Genomic DNA, 16,432 nt, shown 5'->3' with positions numbered 1-16,432 from the left:
AGCCGGCGGCTTCTCGAAGGTCCCCCCCCCCCCAATTTGCCTTATTCTTCTCCAGCAGTGTTCAAGAAGTGTTCAAACGTCATCAGTAGAGTCGTGTGTAAACCATTTTCATTCATAAACCAGCCCGTCTTCATAAACAAACGCAAATGCTCGTCAACCCAGCCGCCAAACCCCCATGTTTATGAATATAAAGCGGTTTACACATAAGAACAAAGGTAACTACAGAAGGCCTATTGGCCCATACGAGGCAACTCCTATTTATAACCACCCAATCCCACTCGTATACGTGTCCAACCCACGTTTGAAACAATCGAGGGACCCCACCTCCACCACCTTACGTGGCAATTAGTTCCACAAATCAACAACCCTGTTACCGAACCAGTATTTATCCAAGTCTTTCCTAAATCTAAACTTATCCAATTTATACCCATTGTTTCGTGTTCTGTCATGTGTTGATACTTTTAATATCCTATTAATATTCCCTTTGTTATGTCCATTCATCCACTTGTAAACCTCTATCATGTCACCCCTAACTCTTCGCCTTTCCAGTGAATGCAATTTAAGCTTTGTTAATCTTTCTTCATATGAAAGATTTCTAATTTGAGGAATTAACTTTGTCATCCTACGCTGCACACGCTCAAGTGAACCTATATCCATTCTATAGTACGGCGACCAAAACTGAACTGCATAACCTAAATGGGGCCTAACCAGAGCAAGATATAGCTGAAGAACAACACCAGGTGTCTTGTTACTAACGCTTCGATTAATAAATCCCAGTGTCCTATTTGCCTTATTACGAACATTCATGCATTGATCCTTTGGTGTTAAATTCTTACTAATCATAACTCCCAGGTCCTTTTTTGCAATCCGACTTCGCAATCTCAACACCATCTAGCTCGTATCTTGTAACTCTATCATCATTACCTAGCCTCAGAACTTTACATTTATCAGCATTAAACTGCATCTGCCTATCTTTTGATCATTTCAAAACCCTATTTAGATCAACTTGAAGTGATAGTGAGTCTTCTTCCGTGTTAATTTTCCTACCGATTTTCGTATCATCGGCAAATTTGCAAATGTTGCTACTCAAACCTGAATCTAAATCATTTATATATATTGTAAACAACAGAGGTCCCAAGACAGAGCCTTGAGGCACTCCACTTACAACATTTTCCCACACTGACTTAACCCCATTTATACTAACTCTCTGTTTCCTTTGGTATAGCCATGCCCTAATCCAACTTAATATAGCACACCCAATACCATGAGCCTCTATCTTTTTAATCAGTCTTTCATGTGGAACTAAATGAAAATCATGACTTAAAACTGATGCATCCGACCCCTCCATCGTCGCCGCCGCTAAATCAACACCACATTGTTGTACTCATCTAGTTGTGCTTGAGGGGAGTTGAGCTCTAGCTTTTTGGTTCCGCCTTTCAACTGTTAATAAACTGGTGTACAACAGCATTGCAATTCGAGCAGCAGAGATCGTCAGCGAAGCATTACCTGAGGGCCACTAATCCTCAGTGTAATTGCGAAGAATTTGGACAATTGCCAAATGTCTCGACGAGGACAGTAAGCCAGCACCTTGTCGAAGGTCCAGGTAAAATAAGTGTGTACTTAAACCTGTTAATACAAAAACTGCACTACATCAGGTAGATGTAGATGTGCTAGTCTGATACTCTACGTTGGGTAGAGTATCATAATATATTTAAATAACCATGAGTGGATGAAATATCACTGCTTTACCATTGCAGTTCCCGTGGTGTGATGGTAAAGCATTAGTCCGGAGCTTTACGAGGGATTTGACCTAAGTTCGTATCCTGATAAAAAATAGTAGTTATTGTTGGTCTAAACAGTTGGACAGCTAAACAGTTTAACAGTTGTCATTTAAGTATTAAGCTTATCATTTAAGTTTTTCATGCCCGAAACGCTTTGCGTAATAGTGGCTTTAGGCATTGTATGTACTAGCTCTACCTATAAGTCAACCAATCTTTGTAAAAATTTCTTGTATGTATGTACCTTACCTAAATAAACATTTATTTATTTATTTATTTATTTATCAGTAGTTATAGTTGGTCTAAAATCATCGATAACAGCTAGGTCATTCCCCAATATAATGTCGATCAAGTGTTTTAGCTAGATCTTGTTTAGTGTTTAAAAAAGTCCTCAAAATTGGAAGCGCCATGCATTGCCTGCAATTACCTGCCATAAGTAACTACATGTAGCCTAATTCTGGCAATTACAATGTCACTGATGGATGATGCATGTTTACAATACATGTACGTTCTCATTTCATTGCATTAATGCTTTTTGCCCTTTGTGTGTCAATGTCAGTCCGTTTTTTTGTTAATATGTTGTTTTGAGAACAGAGGTTAGAATACAGAGGAGACGTGAGAATAATGGTTTCAATGGGCCTTGAATTATTCTTAAGAGCAACTCTTTTCTGAATCTGAATCTGAATCTTTTCACTCTTCCATTAATCATCGTCTCGAAGTCTTTGAAAAGCCTTAAATCTTGTTTATTTTACTGTTGATTAGTTAATAATTTAAATTTTGATGAAGATTTATTACACGTAAGAACATTGAAATATAAAATTTGGGTTGTGTGGTTGATGGAGGAGAAGCGATAGAGATAAAAATATTATTGGAACTTTGTTTTGTGTTGGACGGTTGATAGCTGGCACTGTGGTGGTGATTCGAGTGTGTGATATAGAGTGCGAGTGACGGAGGACAGTGAGGGCTGGACTCTGGCCATCTCAGGAGGTGTGAACAAGGTAAGGGTCAGCCGGTGGGGCACCAAACCCCCAAGTCTGGCCAGGCGCCACAAGCTTACACCTCCACCTAGGGCTAAATAACTTGTTGAATGTGTGGTGGGGGCGCCGCCACCACCACCACACACACTTGTTACACAGGTGTCTCCCCGACGCCTCTCTCTCCACACACTCCTCTGCTGCTGGTGTATACAGCTACACGAGTCCAGTGACGTACACCAGTGTAATACTGTGTTTATGTGGGCTGTCATCCTTGTCACGGCTTTTACGTGAGCTCTTAAGGAATAGTTCATCTTAACTTTGGTGGTGACTGGGGCCTGAAATTAGATTAAACAAATAAAATATGGGCATTTTTTGTATTGATGCCACTTGATTATTGAAGAATTTGAGATAGTTTCAGCTAGGCCTTAGCCTACTTTTTATTTTATTGTGTAAATGAGGAAGTTTTTTTTTTTTTTATTGTTGGGCAAGAGATTTGGTCCAGTGACAGGCTTTGGCAGTTTTCAGTACAGTATTCCTTAGCTCACAATACATTTCACCTTGCTTAAGCTTAGTCTACTTATCCAGCAAAAAGGTAGCCCACTGGAAGTGGGGAAACACCCCATGATACCAAGGTTTTCTTTGACTATAAGATAACTTTAGTGCATTTTTTCAACTAAAGGCTCTAATTTAATAAAATTACAAAGAACTATGGTCAATATGGAATACAATGTCTTGTTTTACTGTTGAACACTGAGCTGAGCACTGTAAATATATACTCTTGATTATTGCTAACAGCTTTATTAGGCTTGTTCACAACATACTTGAAATATAAGGCATTGGATGAAGCACATAGCTCTAAGGTTACCACTGTGGAACAGTAATATAACTACAGTACGGTATAATTAATCAATAATTTTTAGTCACGTTTTATGTGACAGTCCTGCAATTCTGAAATTACACAAATTTGAAGGGAATACAATTTGTGAGTACCTGTACTATATTGTGTATCGGCTCATAATAGTAAAATAAAAAATATTTTCTATCGCATGGGCCATTTATTCCAAATTTCTATTAGACATACCATATAATAGGTAAATGTAATCAGTTGCAGTGGAATAAACCCTTGTTCCAGTAGTAACCCAGTAGTATAGTTGGGTTCATTCTTGACGCATAATAGAGGATTCCAGATTCGCATCCCGGGCAGGACAGAAATGGTTAGGCACATTTCCTTTCACCTAATGCTGCTGTTCGCCTAACAGTGAGTAGGTACTCAAGAGTTAGCATGTTGTAAGGTTGCATCCTGGGTGGGGTCAGTAATTCGGCGTTGGGGGGGGGGAAGGGAGCGGCCCTCGATAAAAGCGAAACATGTATGAATACACACTGCTTCCTGTCCCCCCCAACAGTGAATTACAGTATCAAACACCCAGTAGAATCTCTTTACTAAGCAGTACAATATTGCATTTGCTGGACCAGAATGTGGTACAACCATTATTTAAAAAATTATATTACAAAATTGTTTGTTAGTGATATTACTGTAGTCCAAATATGGACAAAAGCATGTTGTAATAAAATGACAATTTGTGGAATAAAATAGTGAAAAATGTCAATGTTTGGGAAAAAAAAAAAAAGTTTTATAAAGTGTACAGAACAATTTGTTCCAACTGAGCGAAGTTATTATTATATATAATAAGCTTATTTTCTTTACTGTTAGTGACTTAGCCTACTCATCCTAACTAGGATTCATTCTAATCCTGACAACATTCTAAAATTGTTTCTAGCATCATAGGTCTGAGTATATTAAACTACAGTACATTATATATATATAATATACTGTATATTAAATTGAATTACAGTATATTAAGCTTAGGTAAGGAATTGTTATGGTTTTGCACCAATATGTAGAAGTGAAATCCTTGTCAGCTGATATAACATTGCATTGTGTAAACAATGGATGTGCCCAACTGATAATGAGGTTGTTAATGACCTGGTTGTTAAATTTGGCTGGTCGTATTCCAGGGAATTAGGATTAAGAACTTTTCCGAAATGCTGTGTGTTCTTGTGGCTGTACAAGAATGTAAGAGCTCTTGTATATATAAATAAATAAAAAATAAATAATGTGTTAGGTTGAAATTACCTGAATTTACATGAGGGCCACCATCTCCACTGGCCTCAACAGACAGGAAGCTGGCTGCTTGTCTTTTCAGGCTGCATTTTAAACTGAAATGCAGTATGGTACAGTATTGTCTTGGCATTTATGGCTTCAGCAGGTAGGCATTTCCGTGGGTTTATTACTATATGGGTTAAAACCATCCGTTTTGGTCTTACAGAGGAGTCTGGATTAAACTGTAAAGTGTGTTTATCATAAATTAATTCCCAGGATAATTCAGTTATCAATTATTTGTTGATTTTACTTATTATTGCTTGGTTTTATACAGTTGATATAAATATGGTTACACTGTATAATAAATATGTATGGATGTAATAACTTAACCTAGACCTGTGGGAAAAATCTCTACTATTGTATTTTTTTGGCAGCTTTATTTTCTTAGTTTGAACTTGTCTTCTTGTTTTTGAAGTTGCATCTTTAAAAAATTCTTTTGTTATTTTTGCTGATTTCTTTTACTATTTTGTACATAGTGATCATGACACCTCTTTCTTTTATCTTCTAGCTTTAGTATATTTAATGCCACTAACTTCTCGTAGCTCTTGCTTTTCAGTTACGGAAGCCATTTAATTGAAGTTAGCAAATTGCATCGCAATGAGTCCATGGACTCAAATTACTATGTCACCCGACTTCCTCTCGATGTTCATGATCAAACAAAAATAATAATTACTTTTTGGATGCAAATGTATAGTTTTAGAAGAATATTTGCTTCTGCATTGAGCAAAATTGCATGTTTTCATGATATCTGCATGTCCAAGGTTAATACAGTATCTTTCAATTTATTCAGTGTTTTATATGTCTAGATGAAATCAGCCCTGTTTTGTTTGTATTGGTGTTAGCCCTGTGACCTTCAGCCATACTGGATAAGAAAGTTATCTTAGTTCTGGGATAATTTTTGTCGCTCGGGTTTGAACTTTCTCCAAAGCAGGTACTATGTTTTTTTGAAGATGAGGTCCCCATGCCTGGATACATTAGTCCAGATAGGGGTGCATCAGAGATGTATACAGCTAAATTACCATTTTCCTTCCTTGAAAATCATAGATTTGTTGATTCCTAAGGTTTGGTTCACTTGTTAAGCAATCTTTAATGACTGGTGGATAATAACTCTTAGCTCCTTTTCCTTTATTAATCTGTTGTATAATTTTATTGATATGATAATCATCATATGATGATTGTTTGACTCCCCCAATTGAGCAATGTCTGCCTCGGTAGGTGTGCTGTATACACATTTAAAATGATTCTTAATCCACTTTGTACTAACCTTAAATAGCCAGTTGAGCAATATTCGATTGCATCATAATTTGTGTGCTATCAGAAGACGTCATACAGTATTTGGTGTCTGTGTACCTTTCCAGAAAGCATGAATCATTCTGTTGTACAGCATGTTTACAGTGCAAGAAGAAATTATTTGAAAATGACGAAATCACAATAGCGTGATATACTGTACAGTATTGAGAAAATCTTTTGGAGCAATGTGATGGCATTTAACTTGCATCCTTGGTTGTCCCAAGCATTTAGCTGGTACCCAAATCCAATTTTTACATGTTACCTATCTCTCTCTCTCTCCACCAAACAATTCCATCATTGCACATACTGTATTACAATACTGATGTGTGATATATCTAGGAGAAAATCTTTTGTAGCAATGCTATGGGATTCCTTATAAGTTCAGTAGAACATTGGGTTGTGTTGCATTAATGGTAGGTCTTATTGCTAATACATAATTGTTTGAGCAGTGGAGATATTACAGTCATAGGGGAGCTGCTGTTTATTATTAGTCTTCACAATACACTACTTGTTTCTTAATCTCATATGTAGTTTATCTACTGGGAATGAAATATAGATACAGTGTAAGGATTTCAGGTTATCCTTAGTAATAAGATAGGTTGCCATATCATACAACGTGAATTTAGATTTATCTATAAATGGCTCAATTTTACTACAATCCAAGATAGTGTTCGAGCATGTGTTCTTGTTTTTGGCCACACACTTAACACTTTACTTTTAGATTCCTATACAAGCCGAACTGCCAGAGATACTTGTAGCCAAGTCTTATTCGAGCTGTGACGACGTCTGTTAGTCTACTTATTTTGTTACTTGTCCCATGCACATGTTTTACGTCACACATTTCATTGTGATAAACAATGGACCTGCTAGTTCTAGTTTGCACTCTTCTACTTTCTTCAAATTCATCCAGGAGTTCTCTTTTTAATGACACTTTTAAGGGACCTACAGTATTTGTTAACTCAAGATTCCATTCAACACTGTCTTTATTTATTACAACCTTAGCAAGGGTGTCAACTTTATCATGTTCCTGCAGTCCAATGTGAGATGGAATCCACATTTTTATATATACTCCCTTGTTAAGTATGCTTATATATCTGGCTTCTGAGACAAGCACGTTATTATTTGATTGCAAACTATTTATTGCTAGTAATGAGGAAAGGGTGTCGGAAATAATTAAGCTGTCTACTTAAATATTGTCAATAATTTAGTGCTACCAGTATTGCTACCAACTCAACTTGTATTGTGGATGCCTAGTTAAATTCTTATATTCCTTTGAATTGTGCTGCCATTGGGCTGATGAGCAATAATAGCACTTCTGCCCTCCATGTAGCTGTATTGAGTGATCTGTCAGTGTATGTGGTCTGTGCAATGTTGTTTTTAGTTTGTATAGTATTAAGAATGTGTTCTATGGTGCTTAATTTAACAGCAAGCTGAACATGAGGCTTGTTTGTGATTAGTTTCTTGGTGGGGTATGCAGGCGTCAGGATGTCAAAAGGTACTATCTGCCCGGGTGGAAGGAAGTGCTGTACTCTTTCATCTGTATATTCGTAGTGCAGTCCCATCATTTTATTATGAGTGGCTGTTCTTTGAATCCAGACGTGCTGGTTCCATTACATGTGTTTTAACAGTTCAACTGGCACAATGTTGCTTTTGTTATCATGCATAAGTTTTAGTCCCATCATAAGATTGATTTCAATATTCTATCTTGAATGCTAGGTACAGTATATTTAATTTTCTGCATATTGAGAACTTTGGTAGTTATAGGACAGAAAGTATAATTCTGAGTGCTTCATTTTGTATTTTTTTCCAGTTCATCAATACTTTTGCCATTTTGCAGGACTAAAACTGGTGGATGATAGTCTATCAGAGATCTTGTATATACTAAGTACATCAGTTTTGCTCTTCTAATATTAACACCGTATTTAGGACTTTACCCCACTACAGTTCCGAGAGCCTCGAGTCTGTCTCTACATTTTTTATGTAACTTATTGACTACAGTTAAGGTACAAGGGACACACATACACACATATTCACTTTCACAAACAGTTTGCGAAAATTCATTTTCGCAGAGTGGTAGACGGTTGGAACAAGTTAGGTGAGGTAGTGGTGGAGGCCAAGACCGTCAGTAGTTTCAAAGCGTTATGACAGTGCTGGAAAGACGGGACACCACGAGCATAGCTCTCATCCTGTAACTACACTTAGGTAATTACACCAAGGTATTTGAAAGAGACAGTCAATTGATACGTTATCTATCTTAAGTTTCCTTGGTCCACTTTTGTGATTACCAATTTGTCTGTTAAATACCTTAATTTTAGTAGTGTTGATTACAAGACCAAAGCTCTCACAAGCTGTATGTATACAATTTAAGATTGCATTTCGCGGTAGGTTTTAGTATATACAAGGATGTCATCTGCATAGCTGATATCGCACCAAGCCTGTCTCCTGAAGCTCACATCAAAAGAATATCAGCAGCAGCGTACGCAAGGCTGACTAACGTCAGAACTGCCTTCGGAAACCTGTGTAAGGAATCATTCAGAACATTGTATACCACACATGTAAGACTAATCCTGGAGTATGCGGCCCCAGAATGGAGTCCATGTCAACCACAAGACGAAGCTGGAGGTATGTTCATAGGTATGCCACTAGACTAGTCCCAGAACTAAGAGGTATGAGTTACGAGGAAAGGCTGTGTGATTTGCACGTCACGTCACTGGAAAATAGAAGAACTTGGGAAGACACGATTACCACAACAAATTCTCGGGAATTAACAGGGTAGATGAGGTTGATTAGTTAACACAGGTGGTAGTCGTACAAAGGGACACGGGTGGAAGCTCATACACAATTTTAAATGTAGATATGATAAAACTCGAGCAGCTCGGGAACCTGAACACCAGTAGATTGACAGTTGAGAGATGGGACCAAAGAGCTGCAGCTCAACCCCCGCAAGCACAACTAGGCGAATATACACACAGTGTGTGTGTTTGTGTGTGTGATGTGTGTGTGTTCACCTAGTTGTGCTTGCGCGGGTTGAGCTCTGCTCTTTCGGCCCGCCTCTAGACTGTCAATCCTTATCTACTAACTACTCCCCCCCCCCTCCCCCACATGCACACATAGGAAACAGCCCGTAACGGCTGTTAAACTCCCAGGTACCTATTTACTGCTAGGTAACAGATGCATCAGGGTGAAAGAAACTCTGCCCATTTCTTTCTGCCGGCGCCGGGAATCGAACCCGGGCCACAGGATTAAATGTCCCGTACGCTGTCCACTCAGCTACCAGACCCCTGGTGTGTGTGTGTATTATATATATGTATATATGTATATAAAATATTGAATCTGTCAATATTATGACAGATTCTCGTCATAATATTGTGACGAGAATCTGTAATAGAGCAGTGGCTATTCTGGCTGGTGTAACTAAAAAATAGTTAAAAATGACTTTAATAACAAAAAATAATAAATAATACTTAATGAAAAACAAAGCTGTTAAACCTTGGCTTTACACAAAATTATATATAGAAATATAAATACAGGTGAGTTTTTGTTATTCAAAAAGGGGTGCAATGCCTTTATACAAAAGTGTTAGGCAGCTACTGTCTCCTGGGGAGGCGAGAGTTGATGTTACTGCTGAGAGCACGAAGTGTATTCTGAAGACTGGACGCCTGCGATCCCCTATATATATGGGCCAGGCCGTCATAGATGGCGCGAATCCTGGAAAAGCCGGCAGTTAAACAAGCAGTTTACGTCTGGCGAGACAGATGTCCAGGTGTCTCCGGTACTAGGGGGTGAAGGGTGGGGGGGTGTGGGGGGGGGGGGTGATGTCTGTCTAGCCAACCAATACGTTTTGAGTATTGTCGTTGTTCAAGCATACAGAGAGGTCGGTGAATAGGTGGTAGAGGGAATATATATATATATAATATATATATGTCATACCTAGTAGCCAGAACGCACTTCTCTGCCTACTATGCAAGGCCCGATTTGCCTAATAAACCAAGTTTTCCTGAATTATTATATTTTCTCTAATTTTTTTCTTATGAAATGATAAAGCTACCCATTTCACAATGTATGAGGTAAATTTTTTTTTATTGGAGTTAAAATTAACGTAGATATGACCGAACCTAACCAACCCTACCTAACCTAACCTATAAAGATAGGTTAGGTTAGGTAGCCGAAAAAGTTAGGTTAGGTTAGGTAGGTTAGGTAGTCGAAAAACAATATATATATATATATATATATATATATATATATATATGTGTGTATATATATATATATATATGTCGTACCTAGTAGCCAGAACGCACTTCTCGGCCTACTATGCAAGGCCCGATTTGCCTAATAAGCCAAGTTTTCATGAATTGTTTTTCGACTACCTAACCTACCTAACCTAACTTTTTCGGCTACCTAACCTATAAAGATAGGTTAGGTTAGGTAGGGTTGGTTAGGTTCGGTCATATATCTACGTTAATTTTAACTCCAATAAAAAAAAATTTACCTCATACATTATGAAATGGGTAGCTTTATCATTTCATAAGAAATAAATTAGAGAAAATATAATAATTCAGGAAAACTTGGTTTATTAGGCAAATCGGGCCTTGCATAGTAGGCAGAGAAGTGCGTTCTGGCTACTAGGTACGACATTATATATATAATATATATATATTGTTGGGGGTTTCACCTCTCTATCATTCTCTACCCTTACTCTGGGGTAAGCAATAGTTATGCTCAAGGTAACTCACCGTAGCCCTGCGGGTCTTCCCTCGATCCTCACGGCGCCACTGCACGCCAGGAGAGTCTCCCAGTCAATCTTAACGGCCTCTTATTAAGAAAGAGTGAGAACACGACTCGATCACATCGACTGTCGTGTGCCCTCCCCAACCATAGGGCTCTACGGTTAAACACAAGATCGCCAACTGGTGTTTAAGGTGGCCAGTAACACCGTCAGTGGACTGGTGTATTCAGTGGTAGCCTTGGCAAGGTCACACTCAAAGATCAGGAATCAGGCAGGTACTTGTTGTTATCACTCTATGTTTACCAGTATCATATAGCCACAAGATCAATGGAGGGGATGATAAAAACACAAAGAGAGTTTTGTATTGTTGGGGGTTTCACCTCTCTATTATTCTCTACCCTTACTCTGGGGTGAGCAATAGTTATGCTCAAGGTAACTCACCGTAGCCCTGCGGGTCTTCCCTCGATCCTCACGGCGCCACTGCACGCCAGGAGAGTCTCCCAGTCAATCTTAACGGCCTCTTATTAAGAAAGAGTGAGAACACGACTCGATCACATCGACCGTCGTGTGCCCTCCCCAACAATAGGGCTCTACGGTTAATCACAAAGTCGCCAACTGGTGTTTAAGGTGGCCAGTAACACCCTCAGTGGACTGGTGTATTCAGTGGTAGCCTTGGCAAGGTCACACTCAAAGATCAGGAATCAGGCAGGTACTTATTGTTATCACTCTATGTTTACCAGTATAATATAGCCACAAGATCAATGGAGGGAATGATAAAAACACTAAGATAGTTTTGTATTTTACTTAAAATGTATGAAAGATGTCACAAGGCCACACAATAATCTATAAATCAACTGATCCTGACTCGGCCGGTAATTCCCACGGATATTATGCGACCGCAAGAGGGCAACACTCTCCCCTCCTCATCAAGTGTCAAGAACAGCTGATTGCAATGGCCTCTCCGCGCGAACTTTGCTTGTTTTCTAGATTCACGCGCGCTGTTCCTTTAAATTTTCCAATATTACTAGAAACTCGCACACTCGATATTGGCACAAATAAACCGTACTACTCAGATACACTGTACTCAGGCTCAAACAGTCTTTTCTACAATCAATGCTATAATGATTCACTGTAATGGCTTCACATTGTTATTTATCCAACAATATATATTATGAAATATTAACACTGGAGTTTTCAGTACTTTCTCTCGTTGGCGATAACGCAATAATTCACTGTACTCACAAGTGATTATTCACTGAATGAACATAGACATATATATGGTTTATAAATCAATCATCAATACATGGAAAATTAATAGTTTCTGGGCACATAGCCTAACCTCCAAATACTGGCATAATCTTATATATATATTTTACCACTATATGTTCATATCAAAAATCTATAGAAAGATATACACAACACAGTAAATTTACCACTGGTTCCTGGTGCCTGTACACACCAATAATCAACATGAATATTATAGGTACTCTTGATAGTACTGTCTAGCACCCTGGTGCTTTACCATGACATAAGTGAGACTTGCTCACGACATATAAAATCTTCAGGCTAGATAATATAGCCAAATAATATAGCTAACTAAAGGGGAATGGGGAGGGAACTAGAACCACCTACTTCACCCTATCCTCCGATGAGAGTCGAGATGTAGCTCCTGGTCCTGGTGTCGGGAACGCCCCCACACTACACGTCGTCGTGTCCTACCAGAGCCTCTCGTCGTCCCACCGTTTAGCGCGTCGTCTCCGTGCCTCCTCACTGCAGGTCCGTCCTCCTCCTTGACTTCTTGAAGGTTGGAGTCGGTCTCCTGGCCGTCGTCTTCTCCCAGCAACGGCTGTCGCCTACGTCTCAGCTACAGTCGTCCGGTTTCCCCAAATAGTCCTCTCTTCCTCAGCTACCCAGTGGCTCTGTCAGCCACTACGCTGTCACGAACTGGTGAATTGCCACAGACGTCAACCTACGTCACTGCACGGCTTCACTGCTACTGGCACAGTACCTGACTGGAGCACTTGTTGCTCAAATAACCGTCAATTCCCTCTTCTGGTTCAACACATGAACTAGGGAAGACTTCTCAGAGTACTGGCGAACTTCCGATGACGCGTAAATCCACGGTAGTGGGAAACAGCTGTCCGACAGACAGGACCACTCGTCGCACGTCTGACCTCTATGACGTGTCGTGTATGACTGATGGCGCCAGCCCGGCGCGCTGGCCGGACCCCCTTCCTTCGTGACGTCACTTTCGCCACGGGAGGTTTTCATTGGCTCCCAGTGCCACATTGCTGTCGGTGACCAATCCGGTGCCACTGACGTCACACGGTTTTGGCGGGAGATCAGAGAGGTAAGCGCCATCTTGGCTCCCTAAAGGGCCTAAACCACAGGCCAAAATATTACTATTTCACAAATTTCTCGGCTCTCCGAGAACACTTCACTCTCTCCCATATATCAAATTGTAGCCTGCAACGTAGAGAACGCTTGGGAAAAGTAGACATGACTCTTACTGCAGGCGTGGGAGAATTATAAGGGGGGGAACTCCGTCACATACCCCTCCCCTTAAAATAAGAGTCATGTCTCGTTAGTGTATGCGGGATAGGGCGTCCGCCACTACGTCGTCCTTCCCCTTGATGTGCTTGACCTTGATCCTTGTCAGACTCTCAGTGCGGGTGAGACTGGTGCCGTCCGCCCTGGACCACTTACTTTCCTCCTCCGGGAGTTCTCGTTTCCTCGGTACACACAGACCCGTCTTCCGCTGGGTTTCTCGGGACATCGTTCCGTCCTGCTTGACGGCTCTTCCTTCCACAGTGAAGAAAGGTCTTAGGCGGTCTGCGGGACACACCTGTTTCTTTCGGGGTCCATCCGGCTTCCCAATCTCGTACGACACTGGACCCAACCGTCGCAGCACTCGGTACGGTCTCTTGAACCGCGTCTTGGTCACTCTACCTTTACCTGGCAGCACAACCATTACTTTGGATCCGGCCTGAAAATCTCTCTGCGCAGCTCTCCTGTCGAACCACTTCGACATCTTACGTTGCGCCTTCTTCAGGAGCTTCCTAGCCAGTTTCTTCGCTCTAGTGAGACGTTCTTTGAACTTCTGGACATATTTATTCACCGTTCCCACGGTTGCTCCTGGCGTCCATCGTTCCTTCATCATGAATAGCATGGCATATATAATATATATAAATGGAAAGTAAGCCTTCTCAGGACCCACACGTCCTCCTTCGGCCTTACTAACCAATTCGGGGACCTCCCCCTGTTGTAACTCTCCGAGACGAGCGCGGTTTACCCCTAGAGAACTGGTGAGCGTCACCTGCAACTCACCATTCGGGCCACTCTCGCCCTCCACTCGTTCTCTGGGTCCTACGCAGAGGTGATCTGTTCCCAGGCTGTCAATCGACTCCTCAGCCCCATCAGATCCATAACCTCCTGGTTCTTCGCGTTGTCTCGGTGTCACAGTACAAACCGGGATCGCCACCGGTGCGATTCCCTTCTCGTCCCCACAGGCGTTCAAATCTTCGCCTGTCTCCTCGTGTTGTTCTGGGCACTCTTCGCCTTTCACGAGATGCGGGAGGACATATCCTCCACACGCGTCATTCCCCAAGATGACCTGCGCCTCCATCTTGGGCATTGATGTACAGACTCCCACCTCTAGGGTCTGGCAGCCATATTCGGAATTTAAAGTTACCTGGTGTAGGGGCATCCTCACTGGGCCTCCCACAGTGGCCACCCGTGCCACCCCCACACTGGTACTTTCGTAACCCTCGGGGAACAGGGTTTCACTTACCAGGGTAAAGTCAGCCCCGGTGTCTCTTAGCATCTTCACTGGGATGGGGTCTGCGACCCCCATCCTTACGGTTCCTTGACACATGAACGGGTGAATTTTCTTCTCCCCATTCAGCACGGGTTCATCCCGCACTCCCTCGGCCCTCTGGTCCTCGAACATCACTAAAGCAACGTGTCCCCGCTGCTTAGGGCGTCTGCACTCCCGCGCGACGTGTCCGAATATTCCGCAGCTGTAGCAGCGGCCCCTCGGCGGAGACCATCCGCCACCGCTCGTCTTAGCACTGCCTCCAGAGACCGTCACACCCTGTGTCTTTCCCGCCTCACTTGTCGTTTCTTTCCCTGCAGTAACAGTTCCCGAGCTCTCAGCTTGGTTCTCCCCTATCGGCTCTACAACACCTTTTGTTCCTCGGGTGTTCCAACTTGAGAAATGGGACTTGGGAGAACTCGCTCCTGTCCTCCACCCATCCGTCCTTCTATAACTCCTATCGTTTCCGACGTATGCGGGTGGTCGGTTCTGTCCCTCTCGGCGTGGGCGTAGGGCTTCCTCTAGCATGTCGGCCCGGTCGGCTGCGGCCCTCAGGTCCTTTATGTCCGCCTCCTTTACCCTCATCCTGATCTCAGGAGAGAGCACGGACATAAACTTTTCCATGGCCATTAGTTCCTTGACCTCTTCGACCGACCTTGCTTCTTCAGAGTCCAGCCACTTAAGGAGCTTTCTTTCAATGTCCCTCGCCGTCTCCGCATACGATTTTCCTGGCAACCGGGTACATTCTCTAAACCTCTTTCTGTAACACTCTGGCGTGAGCTTAAAGGAACGGAGCACAGCTCGTTTTACCGCATCGTAGTTAGTGCATTCTTGGAAGTCGAGCATAGTGAAGGCTTGGCGAGCTTCCCCTGTGAGCCTTCCTTGGACCAACTCCGCCCACTCCGCCCTCGGCCACCTCTTCATAGCAGCAACTCTCTCAAAGTGATCGAAGAAACTTTCGGCTTCACTAGGCACAAAGACCGGCAGGTCTCGTTCCCTCACTCGTCGGTCTTCCTGTGGCGGGGCAGGGGCACCAAGTCCCAGTTCAGCTCGCTTCAGCTCCACCTCCTGGTTGGCTTCTATTTCCATTTGTCTCAGCCTAACTTCTTGCTCTCGTTCTTCCCTGCGTAGCTGTGCTTCTCGTTCTTGCTCTTCCCGGCGCAGCTGTGCTTCTCGCTCTTGCTCTTCCCGGCGCAGCTGTGCTTCTCGTTCCTGTTCTTCTTTGCGCTGCTGTGCTTCTTCTCTCCTCAGCTGCGCTTCTGCTTCTCGCTCTTCCTTACGCTGCTGCGCTTCTCGCTCTTCTTTGCGCTGCTGTGCCTCTGCTTCTCGCTCTTCTTTGCGCTGCTGTGCCTCTGCTTCTCGCTCTTCTTTGCGCTGCTGTGCCTCTCGCTCTTCTTTGCGCTGCTGTGCCTGTCGCTCTTCTTTGCGCTGCTGTGCCTCTAGTTCTTCTTTGCGCTGCTGTGCCTCTAGCTGCAGCTTCATTATTTCCAGCTTAATGCTGTGCCTGCTGCCGCTGGATCCCCTGCTGCTTCCACCAATACTCAGGTGCTCACCCTCACTGGCAGGTGTTTGGGGCCGTTCCTCCCCCAAAGCTTCGTCTCGAGCCTTTAGCTGAGCCATTATCTCTAGTCTTCTTTCACCAACTCGGGCAGATTTCAGCTTTATTCCAAAATGATCCGCTATAGC

The 16,432-nt window shown here is 42.3% G+C and overlaps 1 protein-coding gene across 16 annotated transcripts in view; it reads left to right on the top strand.

The window, feature by feature from the left end:
* The first annotated feature begins 2,641 nt into the window (after positions 1–2,641).
* pins (G-protein-signaling modulator pins) overlaps positions 2,642–16,432 on the top strand; it is a 188,747-nt gene continuing 174,956 nt past the window's right edge. For 2 of the 16 annotated variants that reach the window (XM_045752235.2, XM_045752245.2), the window contains exon 1: positions 2,645–2,776. The gene's annotated coding sequence lies outside the window, so the exon portion shown is untranslated. Of the gene's footprint in view, positions 2,777–16,432 lie in introns of all 16 variants that reach the window. The other 14 variants (XM_069315850.1, XM_069315844.1, XM_069315864.1 and 11 more) reach the window with 10 other exon arrangements.

Source organism: Procambarus clarkii, chromosome 82 (assembly GCF_040958095.1).
Source record: "Procambarus clarkii isolate CNS0578487 chromosome 82, FALCON_Pclarkii_2.0, whole genome shotgun sequence".
NCBI lineage: Eukaryota > Metazoa > Arthropoda > Malacostraca > Decapoda > Cambaridae > Procambarus > Procambarus clarkii.
The sequence above is the reverse complement of the archived record's forward strand: the minus strand, read 5'-3'. Positions and strand labels throughout refer to the sequence as shown.